General features: G+C 42.1%; 1 protein-coding gene across 3 annotated transcripts in view; it reads left to right on the forward strand.

The window, feature by feature from the left end:
* Rbp6 (RNA-binding protein 6) overlaps positions 1–22,423 on the forward strand; it is a 243,401-nt gene that overhangs the window by 123,555 nt on the left and 97,423 nt on the right. Inside the window, exon 1 of one of the 3 annotated variants that reach the window (XM_019060157.2) lies at positions 4,880–5,381. The exons of the other annotated variants lie outside the window; for them this stretch is intronic. The gene's annotated coding sequence lies outside the window, so the exon portion shown is untranslated. Of the gene's footprint in view, positions 1–4,879; positions 5,382–22,423 lie in introns of those variants that run through there. 3 annotated transcript variants of the gene reach the window in all.

Raw genomic sequence — 22,423 nt, forward strand, 5'->3', positions numbered from 1 at the left:
TCTTTGACATTGAAGCATTATATTATTTCAATATGACTCATGGGAGAGCGGCGCCGCGCTTCGACGTAAGCGTCCTGCTTTTCCACCCTCCTCCCTTAACAACCCGCCTGAAACTTGGCCGCCGTTCATCCCCCACGACGGGAGAAGAACCATCTCGCAAAATTTCTAACATATAAGTTTTTCTTTATAGTTTTAAGTGCTCCAGCTACCCGCGATGTCGTGCTCAACGCTGCAGCTTGATTATTTTGTGCAGATATTGTACATTTTAAGGTAACACACGAACTTATCGGAGGACAAAAATTCTGCGCCAAAGAGGTTTCATTTTAGCCGTTTTTATCGCCTGTTGTCGGAAAAAGTTATGTTTCCTTTTCTCGGAGACTGTGAGTTTTAGAGAAGTATTTAAAACGTTTCAATAATATAAAATGCTTGGATACATTAGAACTTAAGAAGAAGAAGAAGGAGAAGAAGGAGGAGGGGGAGGGGGAAGGAAGGAGCACAAGAAAACAGGAGAGAAGAGAAAGGAGAAGAAGAAGCAGAAAGAGAAGGAGAGGAAGAAGGAAAGGAAAAAATTGAATAGGTACCCAGAGCACCTGTTTAATTCTGAGTCGATATTGTACATTTTAAGATAACACATGAACTAATTGGAGGACACAAATTCTGCGCGAAAGAGATTTATTTTTCTGGTGAGCTGTGGCTAGATTTAGAGCCGTTTTTATCGCTTCTTGTCGGAAAAAGTTATATATCCTTTTCTTGGGGACTGTAATTTTTTAAGAAGTATTTAAAATGTTTCTGACACCGCAACATCTCTTCGTCAACGCCCTGCCGCCAACCCTTTACGGGACGTCTCCGTCGCCTCTTCCCAGGTGGTACCCAATCCAAAACTTGACGAAGAGATGTTGCGGTGTCAGTTGCCCGATAACCTCTGGGAAGACAGGCATATGTGCGGCGTTTGGGTGTCGTAGAACGCCAGAGTGCGTTGTAAAGCGACTTTATATATATATTTAAAATGTTTCTATAATATACTATGCTTGGATACATTAGAACTGAAGAAGAAAAAGAAAGAGGAGGAGGGGGGAAAGGAAGGAGAATAAGAAGACAGAGGAAAAGAGAAAGGAAAAGAAGAAGAAGAAGAGAGAGGAGAAGGAGAAGGAAAGGAAAAAATTGAATAGGTAGACCCAGAGCATCTGTTAAATTCTGAGTCGGAAATTACATCTTAACCGTGGGTGATAGAACTGGGTCTTATTATAGTCGCTCATAAGTTTTCACGGTTACTCCACAGTACTACCTATCACAGGAAAGGGGCGGTCTTGAGTCAGAGCTAAATTGCCCCTGCAAACTCACCGGATTGTAAATCGGTTGGGCTTTTAATTTATGCATCATTCAATGGCAGGAATGGAGGGAAACCTGCCTAATGAAACTATTCGTTGCTAAGCAGTGCTCAAGGAAGTAGATGTAAGGGATGAGAAGTGCGAATGGACGGTGAAAACGGCAAGTGTAAATATTTCATACATTTCTCTGATCTCTAGACCGATAACTTACTTGAAACCTCTGAATACTCGAAAGAAAAAAAATTGTAGCCATGCCCCTCGCGTCCGACTTCAGACTCCTTTCAGATAGTTCTAAGTTGTCGTATTCACCGTCGATATTTTACTGAGATCTACATCGTGAGGTATACTAAATCCTTTTAATACTTTGAGTAGATTTGAGAATAAAATAAGGTTAAGCACACAGTCAGCCACAGTCACCAAAATCGTGTGTTAATATGGGAAGTAAAACACGAAGTAACACAAGCTGTTGGTTATTTTTTCGATCAAATCGTTGTGTTGAAGCGACCAAATTTTTGTGTTGAAAATCTGTGACCTCGTTAAATTAGACGCTAGCCGTCAAGGATCGAATTGGGGGTCGATTGTTGAATCGTTATCGAATCAGCTTGATCGATAACTCCCTATCGTCACAATGCTATATATCGATCAAGGTCATTCGATAAAGATTCAACAATCGACCCTTCAGATCGCATCGGTGATAATCCATTGCGTTACTCACTCGCAAGTCGCAACCTCTGACTCAGAGGCTCTGAGTGACGTGGAGGAAGACATGAGCACGTAAGTTCCGCAGGATACTCTCTTCACACCCGGAAGTTTCAGAGTAACCCAGGGGCGGATTAAGGGGTTGGCCACATGGGCCGCGGCCCATGGCGGTAAATCTATAGGGGGCGGCAAATTTTGCAATTTTTTAAATGTAGGTATAAAAAAAATTCGGATTTAGAAAAAAAAATTATAAACGAGAAAAGGCGCCAAAATCTCTAATTACCTGAGAGTATAGTAATTTCTACTTTTGTCGTCTTTCAGTAATACAAGAGACAGCACCTTTAATTAGTCGAGTTAAGGGAGAAACCAAACACGCAATTTGGCCTGGAACGGCGCGACTTACCTAGAGAGAAATGATGACGAAGACTTGAGATGAAAAGGAGAAGCCCTCGGCGCGGCGATCGGCTTGTAACACATATTAGCGCCTATAAGACTGCACGAATACTTCACGCATTGCATCAAACACAGCGCGATCATTCCGAACAGCGTGAAACGGATAGCGCCTACAAGAATGCATGAATACCTCGCGCATTGCGGCAAACACACTGCGATCACCGTGAGACGCATAGCGCCTACAAGACTGCGTGAATACTTCACGCATTGCGTCAAACACAGTGCGGTCTGCGAGGCGCGGCGGCGGAAGTTAAAATTATTAATCCACATTTATGTTTGTTCTTTCATAATTTTTTCGTTCATTTCTTATGAATGGAAGGCCTTGTCCACACAGAGATACGTTTACGAAACTTAACTTTCGCGCAAAGTTCCGTGAACTTTTGCTAGTGGTGTTGACAGGGCTTTCCCAAAAAATATGTTCAACACCAGTAGACGCGTCTTATGCGCCCCTCCCCTGCTGGCACGTTCATTTGATGGGTTTCATTGATGTTTCACAACGAATGAGAAGGGGGCGGCAAAATACTAGCGGCCCGCATGGGCGGCAAGTAGGTAAATCCGGCCCTGGAGTAACCTACTGTTTGAGTCGATTTAAAATGAAATTGTGTTGAGCAACCAAGTCCTTTGCGTTGATCTGACACCAAAAAAAGTTACACATAGTAACACGGAGTAACATTGAACACGGACATTTTTAACCATGTACAGTACATGAAGTAGAAACCTCCGCCAATTTTTATGCACGCTACCTATAGTAGGCAATTTTTAAAGCTCAATTTACAGAGGCCTAATTTAGATGCGTCAGTAGACATTAAAATTGTCAGAGTCTGCCCCTCTCTTTGCGCACAGTTGACTCAAAGACTGATGGAATCGAGAGATCAAGAGACTTGCGTGCATCCGAGAGAGGTCTGCCTCTTTTTTACAGGGAGCTTTCATCGTGATAGCAAATTTAGAACGGGGCTTGCTACCATTGGCGTGGCGTGCTTTGCGATATATTGAATGATCCGCCATTTGAATCTATGGAAAAGGATCGATAAACAGGGTGTTCGCAGCGAACACCTTAATAATCGATTCTTTACCATAGGTTTAAATTACATATCAATCGATATATCGCAATTCACGCCACGCCACTGCTGCCACCGCCACACATGATCCAAAGTTTTTCCTCTTCATTTACCGGCTTATGGGTGTGTAAAACTCCATCATAGCACTCTGTTTGCATGTGATAAGGAACTAGACCAATCGTAGCCTATTTTTCAAGACGCCACAAGAGAGTGTTTTTCGTCGAAAACTTAACCGTTGTTTTTTCGACTGATGTGACAAAAAAGCGATTTCCCTAAACTTGGCCGCTCATAAACTTCTTTCTTCGTGAACCGCAACATGTATTATCACACGCCATTCCCATCTAATTGTTATAAACTTCCTGTGGTTTTTATGGAAAGCGGGGAATATTTTGGGGTAAAATAAAACATCCATCCATCGCCTATATTTTAAAATGAGGGCCATGCAGGTAAGTGATAAAGAAGTTGATTTTGATAACAGTGACCAAAAACGCGAAAGGTAGGCAAAATGCCGGACCAACATAGGAAACTTTACATTCCCGCTTTTAGTCCTTTTGGCTTAGTTTTTCAATGAGCGGAAATGGTTGGTAAAAAGGTAAATCTTGAGAAAGAAGGAACAAAATACATCGCCTCCTATGAAGTCAAAAACGTTAAAAGAATCTTTCATTGCCGACAAATGGCAATCGCATGTTTCTTAATTGAAGTCCTTGAAAAATCTATTCAATGTTTGTACCAGTAAATTAAGTAAAAATGATTGCCAATCGACGTGAAGGGACATGAAACACACAAAATTAAGGTACAGTGAGGGGTTAACTATTGCGGACCCCACTTATTCAGGGAAAACAGCTTTAGGGTTCTCTTTCGGAACATCTTTAATCACTGCTGAGGGAGCATTTAAAATGGCATTAACAAGATAACCAAAATTAGGACGCTTTGAAAACCGTTGATGATATTGAAAGTGCTCTTAAAGGGGCTGCGAATTCGTGATTCGGTCCCTCCGCAAAGATGACGCGACGCGGCTAGAGCTATAAAGTTGTCAGTTAAAACTTTAGGACCAGATTAAATTAAACAAATTAAAATAATAATAAGCATAATGACCTGAGGGGCGAGAGGGTGGTATTAAAAATAAACCGAAAACAAGGGAGCGATGGAAGAGAAAGTAGAGGAGCGTGGGGCGTGGGGGTGGAGGGTTGGTCGAGGTGTGGTGGAGGGGCGAGGGTGCGTTGTGGGGGTGGCTGAGGGTGCGGAAGTGCAGTCTGGTGGGGGATCGAGTTAGGGGAAGTAGTAAGAGTTATTGGGCAAGTCACGTGGAAAAATAAACTTGCGCGTGAGCGAAAGCGTAGGAATGTCCCTCGCCAACAGCTCCTAAACTGCCTTCTACCCAGGGCGACACGCAGGATTTCCCCCAAAGCCCCTCACTCCTCCGTGCCAACCGGTACCTTGTTCGGACATCTCCAAGGATAATTCCACGCTCTGCTCTTGTTGTTGTTTTTATTAGTGTTGTTTCCTTGTTAAATCTTAACCTCCTCAAAGCTCCGATCCGGTACATTCTCTCCTCTTATTTTCTTATCCCGCGCGCTTTCTGTTTATACTCGGTGCGGTCTCGTCGAGTTTTCATAACACTTCTCTTGATTCTCATGCTTTTCTTCTCGTTTTGTCCGATTTGCCGACCCTCCATGTTCACCCGGAGGTTTAATTTTACACCTCCAATCATTCTTCCAATTGTTAACAGTAGTTGAATACATGTGTTTTGGATAAACCAATAAATTGTGTGGATAACGTTGGATCTCGCTCAAGAAAACAACCAAGTACCTTCAATAATCCACATCTCATATATTTGATTAAAGTGAGTACACCTAACACTCTGGCATGAATTTCCTCAATGAGCTCCATTTTTTTACCAAACATCTCCAGGCCCGTATTTCTGGTGATAACTCACAGTGATAACTTTAGTTCCTGCATGATGAAAATTAATCAGGTGTTGATAAATTAGATGAACGCTAATGGCATTTTTGCACCTGATCCGATAATCATCTATCCCACGTTAGATTCGTGTGCTGATGTTCTATTTCAATGTTTCCTCTGCGTTTCATTAAAATATTCAAAAGGCTATTACCCAACCAGCAAGGTGGGAATGCCAATTTTCCAGCACCAATATTTCGTGGGAATTTTTTCGGTCTCATGCAAATGCAGTGGTTTATTGCAGTAGTTCGACAATGTTAAAGTGACGTTAGTACTTAACGTATGATTTCAAAGTGTGATGTGATAAACCATCGTATAGAGAGGAAAAATGTATTGGATGGGATTCTTGCAAGAACTCGATAAAATTTAACAAATTATCTCATGGCAATTAATAAAATGCAAATCGCAATTGAGGCGCTGAATGTTTCGAGATATCGCACGGCACAAACAAAGGCCGTCTAGTTGCTTTTCGATGGTAAAACTCGAAAAGCCCTATCTTTTTTGCCGTGTTCAAAACATTTTTATCATTTTTATTTATTTTATGAGATTACTTTTTTGGATGTGTTGTTCATGAAATTATCTCGGAGTGTTCTTGAAAGGTAAAAAATAATTACAAGATACTGCGACGAATATTTTTGATCGGTCACTGACGACAGTCATAGAAGTAATGGAATTTGCTAGGAAATTCGCAAAGACGAGGAAAGAGTGATTCTCGAGTTTCATCGCCGTTATTTCCGGTAAAAGGTGACTCTTAAGAAAGTCTATTATGACACATTCATAAAAATTATACCGGTGAAGAGAATCTCTCGGAGTTACAAGGGTCGTTCAGGAATAACATTTTCATATTTTTATCTCGAGATGTAAAGAAATTAAACAAATTCGAATGTATCATGCACTTATAAACTTGGACCTCTAGACTTCAAACAATTTCGCCTTAACTTTTAAGAAGCTCTCGTAGAAGTTGAATTTTTGTATAACAAACTGTAACTGCCGCAGAAAAATTGAAATATTCGACTTAAAAGTCATTCTTTTAGGTTCATGCGCATACTCCTGCATTATTGCATTTTAGAACAGAACAGAGCGCTTTTGAAGACTGGAATTCGCCGGGAGTTTTTTGAACAACATAAACATAAACCTACCCATAAAAAGGTTAAAATTGCACCTTTTGAGCTCTCATCTAAACATGCGTTGTTGAGAGAGCTAAGATGGCGTCCGAAAATATTCCAGCCACCGAGAGGGAACATTTTACCGCGCGATTTTTCTGGCGCGACCCAGGGCTCGTCTAGCCCTTATCAGTTGAACATTTGACCGGTCTAGAGCGGCTACGGCCATTTTTGCGATTTTCAACCTATCGATGTGCGATGGTCATAGTGTAAACAATAGAACATAACCTGAGGTCCAAGTTGTGTGTTGGGTAATTACTGTGTTAGTTCATCGCGTATTTTTAATCAGTGTATATAGTCAATTAGTTGACGACACCTCACACATAAGAGATGACAAACGTAAGGGACAGCCACACGCATTTGACCTTCCTAGTGTCATCACTATAAAGTTATTTATTTGTTCATATTGGAATCGTGTGATAGTATTATACCATTATCCATGAAACATTGAATGCAAACGTAGCCCTCAAATCAGTCTGCATGGCGGCACGGATCATGTCGCAGCAAACACTCTGCGCGCTTGAAAGTCCGATCGTCGCCAAAGGGACATTTTCGGACAGCTTCTTGGAGTTCTTAGCAATGTGCTTTTAAACAGGAGCTTAAAACACGCGTCTTTGAACCCTTTCTTTCCTCGGATCAATATCAATCAAGATCACCGGCGAAAATCTCGTGGACAAAGTGCACTTTGAAATATGCAAGAATCAAACATTACCGGACAAGCTTAGCTTTTAGTCATTTGCAGTGCGGTCTAGTCGAATGTCCATCATACTCTGTAAAAAAAAAAAAAAAAAAAAAAAAAAAAAATCATGAGAGGGACGTAAAACGCATAAAGCCTGAGACGCGAAGCGCTTAGGGCTCCTAGTAACTGCTTGAAAAGAGAAAATGAATTTTTATGCCCTGGAGATTCGACTGAATGCGATCTCTGAAGTACTCTGTAGTAGAGGGGAAATGCCGATCTTAAAACACCTGAGGTATCGAAATGTAACCTAACCTAGGTTCAGTGTTGCCGTGTGACCTAACCCAAGTTCAGTGTTGCCGTGTGACCTAACCTAAGTACAGCGTTGCCGTGTGACCTAACCTAACCTAACCTCACCCAACCTAACCTAACCTAACCTAACCTAACCTAACCTAACCTAACCTAACCTAAGTCCATTTCAGTTGCGGGTTGCGTGCCTCGCCGACCTAAGGTGCAGATATGCGGGTTGCATACCTTACGGACGGGAGGCGTCCTATGTTGGTCGCGCACCTCGCCGGTGCTCAGCGATAATTTGTGATGTGCATTCCTCACGACTCCTATGAAATGCGGGTTGCATACCTCACTTATGTTAGGAGTCAACACGCGCGTGGCATTCCATGATCAACGAAGCTGACCGTCTTGAAAGAGACGTTACTGTGGTCAACACCACGAATTTTCAAACACCTAGTGACACTGGAGAGATTCCAGCATTTTTTACCGTCGACGAGAAGGAAGAATTAGCCGTTCGATTAATCACGCGGGCTTCCACTGTAAATTCGAGTGAGGGCTCGCGGAGCTCCGTTGTGCGGGGCTAGGGAGAGGGGATCAGGGGAAATGCCGATTTGCAAACACCTGAGATGTCGAAATGTAACCTAACCTAAGTTCAGTGTTGCCGTGTGACCTAACCCAAGTACAGCGTTGCCGTGTGACCTAACCTAACCTAACCCAACCCGACCTAACCTAACCTAACCTAACCAAACCTAACCTAACCTAACCTAAGTCCATTTCAGTCGCGGGTTGCGTGCCTCGCCGACGCAAGGTGCAGATATGCGGGTTGCATACCTTACGGACGGGAGGCGTCCTATGTTGGTCGCGCACCTCGCCGACGATCAGCGATAATTTGTGATGTGCATTCCTCACGAACCCATGAAATGCGGGTTGCATACCTTACGGACTGGAGGCGTTCTCATGTTGGTCGCGCACCTCGCCGGTGGTCAGGGATAATTTGTGAATCGCATTCCTTACGATCCTCCTGAAATGCGGGTTGCATACCTTACGGGAGTAAGGCGTTAACATGCGGGTTGCATACCTTACGGAAGTAAGGCGCTAATACGCGGGTTGCATACCTTACGAGAGTACGGCGTTTACCTAGCCTAACCTCTACACCCCCCTCAAATGGATGACGTCATCCCACCCGCACTTTGATGTTCCCGCGCCGATTCAGGTGATCCTCTGTCAACTCCTCCTCCGGCCGCCGTTCAGGGTGCGACCAAGTTTAAACCGGCGTGGCCCGCTTCGCGATTTATCGATTGATCTGTCATTTAAACCTATGAAAAAAGATCGATTATCAGGGTGCTCGCAGCGAACACCTTAATAATCGATTCTTTACCATAGCTTCAAATGGCGAGATATCGACAATCGATCATTCACGCCACGCCACCGGTTTAAACCTGCATCAAAGGCGCAGAGCCGCGCTCGGATCGAACGCTGTCCGAACGAGTCTGAGCCTGCCGGGACAAGTCTGAACCTGTTCGGGTCTCTTTTCCTTCGAGCGACCGGGAACAAGTTCCGAACCTGCCCGACGTTGCCACCTCGTGACTCCTTCATCTCTGCGACGTTGCCGCTCCGTTCAGCCCCCGGGTGTAATTTCACGGTTTTCCTAAATAAATAAAAATGAAGAAAATAAGAAATGAATAAAAAATAAATACAAATAATAAACAAGCAGAAAAATCCAACATGAATATGTTGGAAAAGCGTGCCGAATATAAATGTTGGACACAAACCTACTATTTTCACGTTTTGTCATTTGCATCAATTGGTACTTTTTGCTAAATTTGGGAGAAAATATTGATTCATGAACGTTGAATGTAAATTGATTTTAAAGATTCCGTCCAATTATCTTGATTTTAAGCTGATATGCGGCATTTCGCACGACCGTGATTTGGGCGAACTGCCGTGCATCGAAATCGCGTTGAGTTAATCTCTTTGGATTTCGAACTGTAACTTCTCTCCTATTCGGCCGATTTTTACAAATGAGGTCTCTTTTTATTTGTACTTTAACGGAAAGTAAGGAAAAACTCGCTAAATAGACGGAAAACAATTTTTGTGAAAATTTGGTGGATCCTGGCGTCACGGTGAATGGTTAATCGGGCGTGGAAGATAATAGGTTCGACGAGGCGACCCTCTCCTCGCCGTCTTTTATTGCCTTGCTCGAAACCTGACACCCAAAGCTATATCGGGAGATAACTGCAGTGGTTTGAGTGGATTTCTGCAGGGGCCACGGTTAGTACATGGTATAAAGAGTCACGAGGCTCATCACAGATTGCACTTGCAGTGCAAGACGCTCATTGGCTAAACAGTTTTGGCGGGAAAGAAGGTTCTAGAGTTGAGTCCTCCGAGCGTAAGAAAGCTTCTATGAGGTTTTTGTCAAATGAAATAATACGGTTTTGACAGGAAAATGTTCTCAAGGGTTCCCAATTAGCAGTTCATTCGGTTTTTTGGTAAGAGACCATCAAGGCTTGACAGTATAATGGTTCGAAGACAAGAAAACGGGTCCGAGGAAAAAAATATTTGGACGGCCCGTTGAATAGCATTGGTTGATCGGTGTGCTGTACCATGGTACATCCGAGTGATTTCAAAAAGCGAGCCCTACTGGCACGCTTGATAGATAAAATGAAAAAAAAGAGAAAATAAACTTTTGTGTCTTAATGGACGAGACGCCGTTAAAATTCATGAATAAAATTTCAAAAACTTAAAGATAGACTCGCCCGTCTTAAGAATCGAACCCGGACCGTTCTGATAAGAACTCGATTAGAAATCCGGGCTTCTACCGACCGAGCAAGTCTATCTTCGGAAACGTAACGGTGAAAATACTCCTACAAATAATTTCCTACCCACCGGTGTTGGAGCTTTAGACACCACCCCTAACCTTATATCGACCCAGTTGAACAGATAAATAAACGTAAAAACAAAGTGTTCCGTTTGCAATTTTTATTTCTAAAACAAAAAAGATTACATGGATTTAGCTAAAAGTAAATAATAAACATTTTAAATTCTTGAAAATTATAAACTTACATTCGTTAACGTATTGAAGTCGTGAAATTATAAACTTACATTCATTAACTTATTAAAGTCTCGAAAATTATAAATTTACATTCATTAACGTATTAAAATGATAGGTACAATTGAAGATGTTATAGGTTACACGAATCCGAATAATAGTCTTTACATCAGATCTGGGAGGGATGAGAGTGACAGAGAGAGCGGTGGAGTGGAACAGCATCGTCCTACAGGAGGCTCGCGGTATAATTGTTCAGCAGCCGGTCAAATTTTACACGAATCGGGAAACCCAAGTTTAAAACCACTGAAACCAGGTTTAAAACCAATGAAACCAGGTTTTAAACCACAAAACACATTTAGGAACCACCATATTTTAGTTTAAAACCCCAAAAACTGAGTCTAAAACCGATATAACCACATTCCAAACCGGAGAATCTCTGTTCAGAACCAGGAAACTCGAGGTTAAAACCATTAAACACAATTGTCATCTCCGGAACCTTGTTAAAAACCAAACCGGGAAACCCAAGTTTAAAACCACTGAAACCAAGTTTAAAACCACTGAAACCAGGTTTAAAACCAATGAAACCAGGTTTTAAACCACAAAACACATTTAGGAACCGCCATATTTCAGTTTAAAACCCCAAAAACTGAGTCTAAAACCGATATAACCACATTCCAAACCGGAGAATCTCTGTTCAGAACCAGGAAACTCGAGGGTAAAACCCTTAAACACAATTGTCATCTCCGGAACCTTGTTAAAAACCAGAATAACCACATTGAAAATAACCAAATTTGAAACCGAAGGAACCCTGTTTCAAACCAGGAAAACCACATTGAAAACCGGGAAACCCAAGTTTAAAACCACTGAAACCAAGTTTAAAACCACTGAAACCAAGTTTAAAACCACTGAAACCAGGTTTAAAACCAATGAAACCAGGTTTTAAACCACAAAACACATTTAGGAACCACCATATTTCAGTTTAAAACCCCAAAACTGAGTTCGTTTTGAACAAAGTTCTACCGGTTATAATTGTGGTTTTTCTGGTTTGAATCAGGGTTCCTTCGGTTTCAAATGTGGTTATTTTGCCTCCTTGACCCGGTTTTTGGAGATTAAACTGGATAAAAGTGGTTCCAAAGGGGGTATTCTCGGTTCTGAACTGGAGTTTGTCGGTTTTCAATGTGGTTATTCTGGTTTTTAACAAGGTTCCGGAGATGACAATTGTGTTTAAGGGTTTTACCCTCGAGTTTCCTGGTTCTGAACAGAGATTCTCCGGTTTGGAATGTGGTTATATCGGTTTTAGACTCAGTTTTTGGGGTTTTTAAACTGAAATATGGCGGTTCCTAAATGTGTTTTGTGGTTTAAAACCTGGTTTCATTGGTTTTAAAACCTGGTTTCAGTGGTTTTAAACTTGGTTTCAGTGGTTTTAAACTTGGGTTTCCCGGTTTGGTTTTTAACAAGGTTCCGGAGATGACAATTGTGTTTAATGGTTTTAACCTCGAGTTTCCTGGTTCTGAACAGAGATTCTCCGGTTTGGAATGTGGTTATATCGGTTTTAGACTCAGTTTTTGGGGTTTTAAACTAAAATATGGTGGTTCCTAAATGTGTTTTGTGGTTTAAAACCTGGTTTCATTGGTTTTAAACCTGGTTTCAGTGGTTTTAAACTTGGGTTTCCCGATTCGTGTAAAATTTGACCGGCTGCTGAACAATTATACCGCGAGCCTCCTGTAGGACGATGCTGTTCCACTCCACCGCTCTCTCTGTCACTCTCATCCCTCCCAGATCTGATGTAAAGACTATTATTCGGATTCGTGTAACCTATAACATCTTCAATTGTACCTATCATTTTAACCCATTCCCTTAACAATTAATTTTGCATGCCCGCGCACAGAGCTACTATTTAATTTTGCTGTAAAAAGCTGTATTTGGTTTCTTCTTAGTTTTCTGCTTTTCCTGATAATTAGGAGCAAGTTTTTGGCCTAATTCTTATTAGTTATAACTAGAAGGATGTTTATATGAATAAATTTGCCTGGATGTTGCACTTTTTCTGCAGTAAGTCAGCTTATGTCAGGGGAATTTCCTGAGAAAAAAAAAAAAAAAATGTTAAATTTAGGAGAAAAATCTTATTTATTGCAACCAGGCAAGAAAACATGCAAACCAGCAGCACGAAAACTCTTAAAACATATGCTCAAATAAGATCTAAGCACCATTTAGCACCAAAATAAGAAAAAAGAGCGAAAATAAGCTTACATCTCGTTGTTGTGATTCATTGATAACAAGAAAATAAACAGAGAGCAAGTTTCGAGGTTATTCCAATCTTCCACATTTTCAAACTAACAAAATTCCCTATATTCGGGGAAATTACCGTACAAAACCAATATAGGTTGGTCATACTGCTTCTAGTTACAACATCTGTCGATTTACGTGGCGCTATCTATCGTGAAAACATCAAAACACGGCAATACGCGTAGCCAAGTTGCATGACGAGTGGGACTCGTCATTTCACGTTTGTCCCGGCGCGGCCATGACGAGTCAGGCTCGTCATATTAAGGGAATGGGTTAATACGTTAATGAATGTAAATTTATAATTTTCGAGACTTTAATAAGTTAATGAATGTAAGTTTATAATTTCACGACTTCAATACGTTAACGAATGTAAGTTTATAATTTTCAAGAATTTAAAATGTTTATTATTTACTTTTAGCTAAATCCATGTAATCTTTTTTGTTTTAGAAATAAAAATTGCAAACGGAACACTTTGTTTTTACGTTTATTTATCTGTTCAACTGGGTCGATATAAGGTTAGGGGTGGTGTCTAAAGCTCCAACACCGGTGGGTAGGAAATTATTTGTAGGAGTATTTTCACCGTTACGTTTCCGAAGATAGACTTGCTCGGTCGGTAGAAGCCCGGATTTCTAATCGAGTTCTTATCAGAACGGTCCGGGTTCGATTCTTAAGACGGGCGAGTCTATCTTTAAGTTTTTGAAATTTTATTCATGAATTTTAACGGCGTCTCGTCCATTAAGACACAAAAGTTTATTTTCTCTTTTTTTTCATTTTATCTATCAAGCGTGCCAGTAGGGCTCGCTTTTTGAAATCACTCGGATGTACCATGGTACAGCACACCGATCAACCAATGCTATTCAACGGGCCGTCCAAATATTTTTTTCCTCGGACCCGTTTTCTTGTCTTCGAACCATTATACTGTCAAGCCTTGATGGTCTCTTACCAAAAAACCGAATGAACTGCTAATTGGGAACCCTTGAGAACATTTTCCTGTCAAAACCGTATTATTTCATTTGACAAAAACCTCATAGAAGCTTTCTTACGCTCGGAGGACTCAACTCTAGAACCTTCTTTCCCGCCAAAACTGTTTAGCCAATGAGCGTCTTGCACTGCAAGTGCAATCTGTGATGAGCCTCGTGACTCTTTATACCATGTACTAACCGTGGCCCCTGCAGAAATCCACTCAAACCACTGCAGTTATCTCCCGATATAGCTTTGGGTGTCAGGTTTCGAGCAAGGCAATAAAAGACGGCGAGGAGAGGGTCGCCTCGTCGAACCTATTATCTTCCACGCCCGATTAACCATTCACCGTGACGCCAGGATCCACCAAATTTTCACAAAAATTGTTTTCCGTCTATTTAGCGAGTTTTTCCTTACTTTCCGTTAAAGTACAAATAAAAAGAGACCTCATTTGTAAAAATCGGCCGAATAGGAGAGAAGTTACAGTTCGAAATCCAAAGAGATTAACTCAACGCGATTTCGATGCACGGCAGTTCGCCCAAATCACGGTCGTGCGAAATGCCGCATATCAGCTTAAAATCAAGATAATTGGACGGAATCTTTAAAATCAATTTACATTCAACGTTCATGAATCAATATTTTCTCCCAAATTTAGCAAAAAGTACCAATTGATGCAAATGACAAAACGTGAAAATAGTAGGTTTGTGTCCAACATTTATATTCGGCACGCTTTTCCAACATATTCATGTTGGATTTTTCTGCTTGTTTATTATTTGTATTTATTTTTTATTCATTTCTTATTTTCTTCATTTTTATTTATTTAGGAAAACCGTGAAATTACACCCGGGGGCTGAACGGAGCGGCAACGTCGCAGAGATGAAGGAGTCACGAGGTGGCAACGTCGGGCAGGTTCGGAACTTGTTCCCGGTCGCTCGAAGGAAAAGAGACCCGAACAGGTTCAGACTTGTCCCGGCAGGCTCAGACTCGTTCGGACAGCGTTCGATCCGAGCGCGGCTCTGCGCCTTTGATGCAGGTTTAAAACCGGTGGCGTGGCGTGAATGATCGATTGTCGATATCTCGCCATTTGAAGCTATGGTAAAGAATCGATTATTAAGGTGTTCGCTGCGAGCACCCTGATAATCGATCTTTTTTCATAGGTTTAAATGACAGATCAATCGATAAATCGCGAAGCGGGCCACGCCGGTTTAAACTTGGTCGCACCCTGAACGGCGGCCGGAGGAGGAGTTGACAGAGGATCACCTGAATCGGCGCGGGAACATCAAAGTGCGGGTGGGATGACGTCATCCATTTGAGGGGGGTGTAGAGGTTAGGCTAGGTAAACGCCGTACTCTCGTAAGGTATGCAACCCGCGTATTAGCGCCTTACTTCCGTAAGGTATGCAACCCGCATGTTAACGCCTTACTCCCGTAAGGTATGCAACCCGCATTTCAGGAGGATCGTAAGGAATGCGATTCACAAATTATCCCTGACCACCGGCGAGGTGCGCGACCAACATGAGAACGCCTCCAGTCCGTAAGGTATGCAACCCGCATTTCATGGGTTCGTGAGGAATGCACATCACAAATTATCGCTGATCGTCGGCGAGGTGCGCGACCAACATAGGACGCCTCCCGTCCGTAAGGTATGCAACCCGCATATCTGCACCTTGCGTCGGCGAGGCACGCAACCCGCGACTGAAATGGACTTAGGTTAGGTTAGGTTAGGTTTGGTTAGGTTAGGTTAGGTTAGGTCGGGTTGGGTTAGGTTAGGTTAGGTCACACGGCAACGCTGTACTTGGGTTAGGTCACACGGCAACACTGAACTTAGGTTAGGTTACATTTCGACATCTCAGGTGTTTGCAAATCGGCATTTCCCCTGATCCCCTCTCCCTAGCCCCGCACAACGGAGCTCCGCGAGCCCTCACTCGAATTTACAGTGGAAGCCCGCGTGATTAATCGAACGGCTAATTCTTCCTTCTCGTCGACGGTAAAAAATGCTGGAATCTCTCCAGTGTCACTAGGTGTTTGAAAATTCGTGGTGTTGACCACAGTAACGTCTCTTTCAAGACGGTCAGCTTCGTTGATCATGGAATGCCACGCGCGTGTTGACTCCTAACATAAGTGAGGTATGCAACCCGCATTTCATAGGAGTCGTGAGGAATGCACATCACAAATTATCGCTGAGCACCGGCGAGGTGCGCGACCAACATAGGACGCCTCCCGTCCGTAAGGTATGCAACCCGCATATCTGCACCTTAGGTCGGCGAGGCACGCAACCCGCAACTGAAATGGACTTAGGTTAGGTTAGGTTAGGTTAGGTTAGGTTAGGTTAGGTTAGGTTAGGTTGGGTGAGGTTAGGTTAGGTTAGGTCACACGGCAACGCTGTACTTAGGTTAGGTCACACGGCAACACTGAACTTGGGTTAGGTCACACGGCAACACTGAACCTAGGTTAGGTTACATTTCGATACCTCAGGTGTTTTAAGATCGGCATTTCCCCTCTACTCTCTGTTTCTGGGCGCACATCGCAAAGACGGAGGGAGCAGGGAGAGGTCAAATTATCGGAGCGCCTTCAGTTCTTCGCGTATGCAACACGGACATCCACTAAGGACGAATAGTTGTATTCAGGTGTTGTGCAGCTGCTAAGAAACATTGTGTGCTAAGATCACTAGATGAAAGGCGCCTGATTCATTTCCCATCGTGATTTCATATACTAAGCAGAATGAACTTGCCCTATGAAAGTAGCCCAACAATCTTTAATAAATATAATATCCGATTTCGCTGAGCTAATCATCACTAAAAGTTCTCTGACCCCTCAAATTTTATTCGTGGTCACAGTTAAGTCCATCCTTCTACTAGGCCAATTTCCATGATTTTTGTGGTCGATAAACTTGTTCTTCTCAGATGTTTGAAAGAAATAGCCTAAGTTTCTAATATTAAAAGATGAAGTTGTAATTATCCCATTCGAACAATTTGCATGTTTATTTTTGTCACAGTTTGTTTCAAATATCTATTAGGATGATTTTCATGATTTCTGAGGTCATCAATTGGAGATAGTCTCTAGTTAAGCCCATTTTCTTCAAATTCACTCATTTAGGCCCGTGCTTTTTTAGGCACGAGGCGCCACGTAGCGACGAGAAAGCATAGCCTCCAAGTACCATGAGAAAAATTAGGAGAAAAATATTCCCAAATTTCCCAGAAAATTTCAGTTCTATTGAATGCAATCTAGAATTTGAATGAATTAGAATTCTGAACTTTTTTAAAGCTATGGATACCAAGATCATTCATGATCAGTCAGATGAATACATGAGTCATTTTATCTTCAAGCCGCTTAAAAGAATTTTCCTTGATACTCTGGGTGACGCTGCAAGTAAACTTCTCAATCATTTTTTCAATCCTCACTTCCTATTTTCGCGCATACACTTTACTTTTCCCATGCTCATCCACCATCTTCTTCGAGCCTATCAAAGCGTTTATATAATTGTTGGAGCCATGTAAATAAATTATAGAATGAGCCTCTTCTGGCGTTGACTCCTCACGAATGTGCGTTGTAAAATTCAAACCATTGTGTCATTCAATTCTAACAACCTACATGTATAAGGACTTGCGGCAGCGACTGTTTAACGTTTCAGTTGGCTCCTTGCCGTTTTGTCATCTCGGCAGTAAACGTCACCTTCAGCACATTAATTTGTCGACCCTTTCTTTAGGAGTATAACTTAGAAGCTAATGTTGTTCTGTTGCCACCCTTCCACCATCAATAGTGGGTGGTTTTGGCTCTCTCTCGCGCTGCTCTAATATCCTGTTTAGGTGAGGAAATGACCGGAGATCAGCTGTTTGCACATCGTTTTCACTTTTATGTTCACCAAATGCTTTTTTACGCCAAGCCACACCATGGATGAGCGTTTAAAATACTTGAAAATCATCCATTTTTGGTCCATTGAGTGACACTATTCGATGTCATTACCATTAGATTGGAGGTCTCATCCCAAATGTGCCTCTGGATTTTCATCCTATATTTCAGCTTCATTTCTATCGTAACGGCTCGGAACAGAAGTAACAACGCATGATTTCTTAGTGTATGTCTTCATCTGAACTTCCTTGATTTAGCGGTCATCGGCTGACTTGTGGACTGAGAGCAAGATCGGTGTGTTGGTTAGTCTACACGCAAAGACAATCAGCCTTTATCTTTGCTTTCAATTTCGGGGCTTTTTTGTTATTTTCACCAACCCGTGATGCCACTGGGGCTTTTCTCGATCGTCCTTTTGTAGCGCAAAGGTCACTAACTGATAGCTACAAATCATTATTCAGAGATACGCAGTGCAATTGCTATCAGAAAGAATTCCTAGTATTTTAAAGCCTCTCGGATGAAGATGCGATGCGGTGACTTACGGTCAAAATCATAGAGCTGGAAATGCTCTTAATAGGAAATTGGTTCACTTGCAGTAGTCGAAATCATAAAGAGTCACACTACCATTTTCAACTTTTCCGACTCGTTCAACCGCATTGAAGGCTTATTTGGAGAAGAGTGTAATAATTGTTATAAGTCATGTTTTGAAGAAAACATGAAAAAAAAAAACTCGATTTCCCCGAATACTATTTATTTATTATTTCTTAAAAAGAGCTAATGTTCTACGTCCCATCCGTAATAAGATCACCGTCAAACGTGGAAAGTTCGAGATGTTGTGCCAAAAAAGGAAGTTGTTCAAATTCGGGTGGATATGCCCTTTTAGCAAGAAACCGCTCAGTATTGCAACTTTTAGCAGTATTATGGCAGTGGAGTAGCATCCTTGCTCGATGACAATATTGAAAGTCATAGTTTGTGCCCTTACTCTCATTCTTCTAACTTCCAAAGTGAAAACAAAAACAAAAACTTGCAGAGAAATTTTGGCAGAATCGCTCTGTAGTAAGAGGAAACTGAAGTTCTGAAAATCTACCGGTTACGCCCTCTCTCAAATCACCTGTTTAATTGAAACTGATGAAATACTTCAACTGCTGCAAACAACTATAACTGCTCCTGAGCCGCTCACATTGCCTACTAGCCTATTGAAGGCGAACTTGTAAGAGTGAGCGCGGGACATCGTGAGTGGCTTAATTGGTCGCCACTGGACTGGAACTGAAACTGATAAATTGCTCGAATGGCTGCAAGCAACCATAACAGCTCTTGAGCTGCCCACATTGCCTACCAGTTTTCTGAAGGCGCATTGGTGAGGATGGGCACAAAGTTTCGTAATGTGCGGCTTCAGATGAAACCGATGAAATACTCCGCAGGAAACATCTTTTCTCAGGGATTGCGCTCTTCTTTCAATGAAACGGATATTCAAATATTTAAAAAATAATTTTAAAGAGAAATTTTGGTAGGTCCGCTCGGTAGTGAGATTTGTTCAACCTCAATTAATAGCGAATTCCGTCGAAAACGCGATTTCTAAAAATTTGGCGGCTACGCCTTTCCTCGAATAAATGTTCAATTACAAAAGCATGTATTTATTTTCCTTCACTATTATTATTTCTGCAATATTAGCACCGGCAGTGATATTGCTCAGGCACACGATGCTCAGTTTCTTATTTAATGACATTATGTTAAGTTTATATGTCTTCTTCTTCGGTCACTCCTTCCGCCCCCCTCTTTCTACGAGGGGCGCTCAATAAGTAAGTATCCTCCCTCTCTAAAATCAATAAGAATCTACCAATTTTAAAAAACTTGGGCTCAAAATCTTCCTTAGGATATACCGAGTTCAAAAAATTAAACCGCAACAAAATCGGACTATGTGCGGCCAAACGCAAGCCGTTTGAACGCGCCGAGGTGCTCGACGCTCCCGCCGAATCCGAGGGGATTTGAAGTCCGCGACAGGAGAAGAGCTTCTCTGCCAAAGCCTCAGTCGTTCATCACTGACAAAAAATCAAAGAAGTTTTTGTAGAATAAGGGGCTTACTTCACCTCTCCACATAACCAGCTCGATCCAAGCAGGTCTGATACTGAGACTAAGAGAACAGTTTTGGATGCCACGCGCGTAGAAGTCTTTCAGCTGACCGGGGATGAAAGAGTGGACGGCTCGTTTGACCTCTTCCACTGATTCAAAATTAACTCCCCCGAGTTCAGATTTCAGGTACGATAGTGAATGGTGATCGGGTTTGCCATTTATTATCGTACCTGAAATCTGAACTCGGGGGAGTTAATTTTGAATCAGTGGAAGAGGTCAAACGAGCCGTCCACTCTTTCATCCCCGGTCAGCTGAAAGACTTCTACGCGCGTGGCATCCAAAAACTGTTCTCTTAGTCTCAGTATTAGACCTGCTTGGATCGAGCTGGTTATGTGGAGAGGTGAAGTAAGCCCCATATTCTACAAAAACTTCTTTGATTTTTTGTCAGTGATGAACGACTGAGGCTTTGGCAGAGAAGCTCTTCTCCTGTCGCGGACTTCAAATCCCCTCGGATTCGGCGGGAGCGTCGAGCACCTCGGCGCGTTCAAACGGCTTGCGTTCGGCCGCACATAGTCCGATTTTGTTGCGGTTTGATTTGTTGAACTCAGTATATCCTAAGGAAGATTTTGAGCCCAAGTTTTTTTAAAATTGGTCCATTCTTATTGATTTTAGAGAGGGGGGATACTTACTTATTGAACGCCCCTCGTATCATCTGTTTCTCTTGTCCCTTCTCTTTTTTGCTTGTATTCCTAGAAATGCCTTGTCTCCACGGGACGTTTCACGGGATTTTTCCCAAGTTCGTATCGCAGGAATGAAACTTTTGGGCTTTTTCCCCGTTGAACAACACAACAAAATTTCTTCTTCGTAAGTTGTTCCTGTGACTCCACAATGACTCCTAGTTGGCACTGTGATTAGTATTGACTAACTCAATATTTTTCCCAACCTTGCAAGTGAGATTTTTCCCTGGAAATAATCCCATGAAACGCCCTGTAGAGACGAGGTCTAAAATAATAAATAACCCGTCGAGAAGAAAGAGTCTATGTGCCACACATTTTCCAGTGCGAAGCGGACCATCGAACCGCTGCCATCGTACTTTCCGTTTGATTGCATGAGTTGGAATGCAATTTCCAAACGCTATTTGAACTTATCTATGCCAAAAAGGAACTATGTCTCATGCATAGTTCCTTTTAGCATAAATACGTCCACTTAAGCTGACTCGTGTGTACTTTCTCAGTCTGTGCCATACCATTTATGACGTCACGATTTCACCATTTGTTCAAGTTCAACGGTACGATGGTCATTGACACCCAACCTTAAGGTTAAATGTCATTATTTTCAGCCTCAATATCATAACTCTAAAGTCAAGGTTGAAGAATTGACTGCAGGTGCTAGTCACTAAACCATTAAACCATGAGAAAAAAAGAAGGTTGAAAAAAGATAGTCATCATTGTCACTTCACAACCAGTGATAGACCGCTACAAACCATGAGCCAGCGCCCTGATCTAGGTAACCAGCCCTTTCCAGTGGCGATTCTTGAAAGTGGCAACACTGTTTTTCCTTCATTTATATCCGTCAAAAAAGTCTATTTCAGGTGAGGCAAACCACTTCACTCAGAATCGATTATTTTACATGCATTTAAATGGAGGAAACACAGTCTTGCCAACTCTCTAAAATCGCCACCGGCCTTTGCGACCGTGGCCGTGATGTGATATTTTCCGCTCTTCCAAAGGCTTTAGCGCACGTAATTTCTCTTTTAAAAATCAGGAAATCTCCTTATTTCACCTAGTTTCCCTATTATTTCAAAGACACACTTCAAAAATAATACATATTGATGCAATAGGAAATTTCTCTTGGTCTAGTCCATATCTTTGACCACTAGGACTTTGAAGGGTGGCCGAAAAAGCTATTTAAGTTGTTGAAACGATTGCATTGCGAGAAGATATTGGACTCTCCCGTGTATATTTGAAGGAGGCTAGAAGCTGGGCCTTTCCCCCATTTTTTTCAAATCGTGAACGAGGCTCTTGAGTGAAAAACAATGTGTCCCGGAGGCAGGAGCCACAACCACCCCCATCAAAGCTTTTTATTTTGCATACGCTTGCGGAATTAGACTTGCAGAGCCTAAAAATATGTCGTGTGGCTTGTACTTAATGTTTAAAAGATCATTTCAGAGAGGATGATGAAAACCGAGTAATCATACAAGCAAAACGTCCGACTAATGCTCATTAAAAACAATTTTTCATTAGTATTATTTTAAAAACAAGTAAAAAATGAAATCATCCTTTGGGTCGAGTTTGTCCCTGGATTGAGACTGACCGTAGTGACCGTGTGAGAGAGATTATTCTGCGCGAAAGAGTTGCTAGGCGCTGGCGCTTGTTTCAGGGATGGGAGCCGGGGGGTGGGGGGGCAGAGACTCTCATTAACACGGACGGCCAAGATCAGATAGCCTCAGATTAAAAGGAACAAGGGGTGGAATGCAAAGTTTCCTCTTTTTCCCATCTTTAAAAGCTAAATTCGTACCCCTTTCCTCTCTTCCGCGCCGTACTTTTTCTTCTCCTCTCATCCTCCTTTCATTTTCATATTGCTCAGGTA

This window comes from Bemisia tabaci, chromosome 1 (genome assembly GCF_918797505.1).
Source record: "Bemisia tabaci chromosome 1, PGI_BMITA_v3".
Taxonomy (NCBI): Eukaryota; Metazoa; Arthropoda; class Insecta; order Hemiptera; family Aleyrodidae; genus Bemisia; species Bemisia tabaci.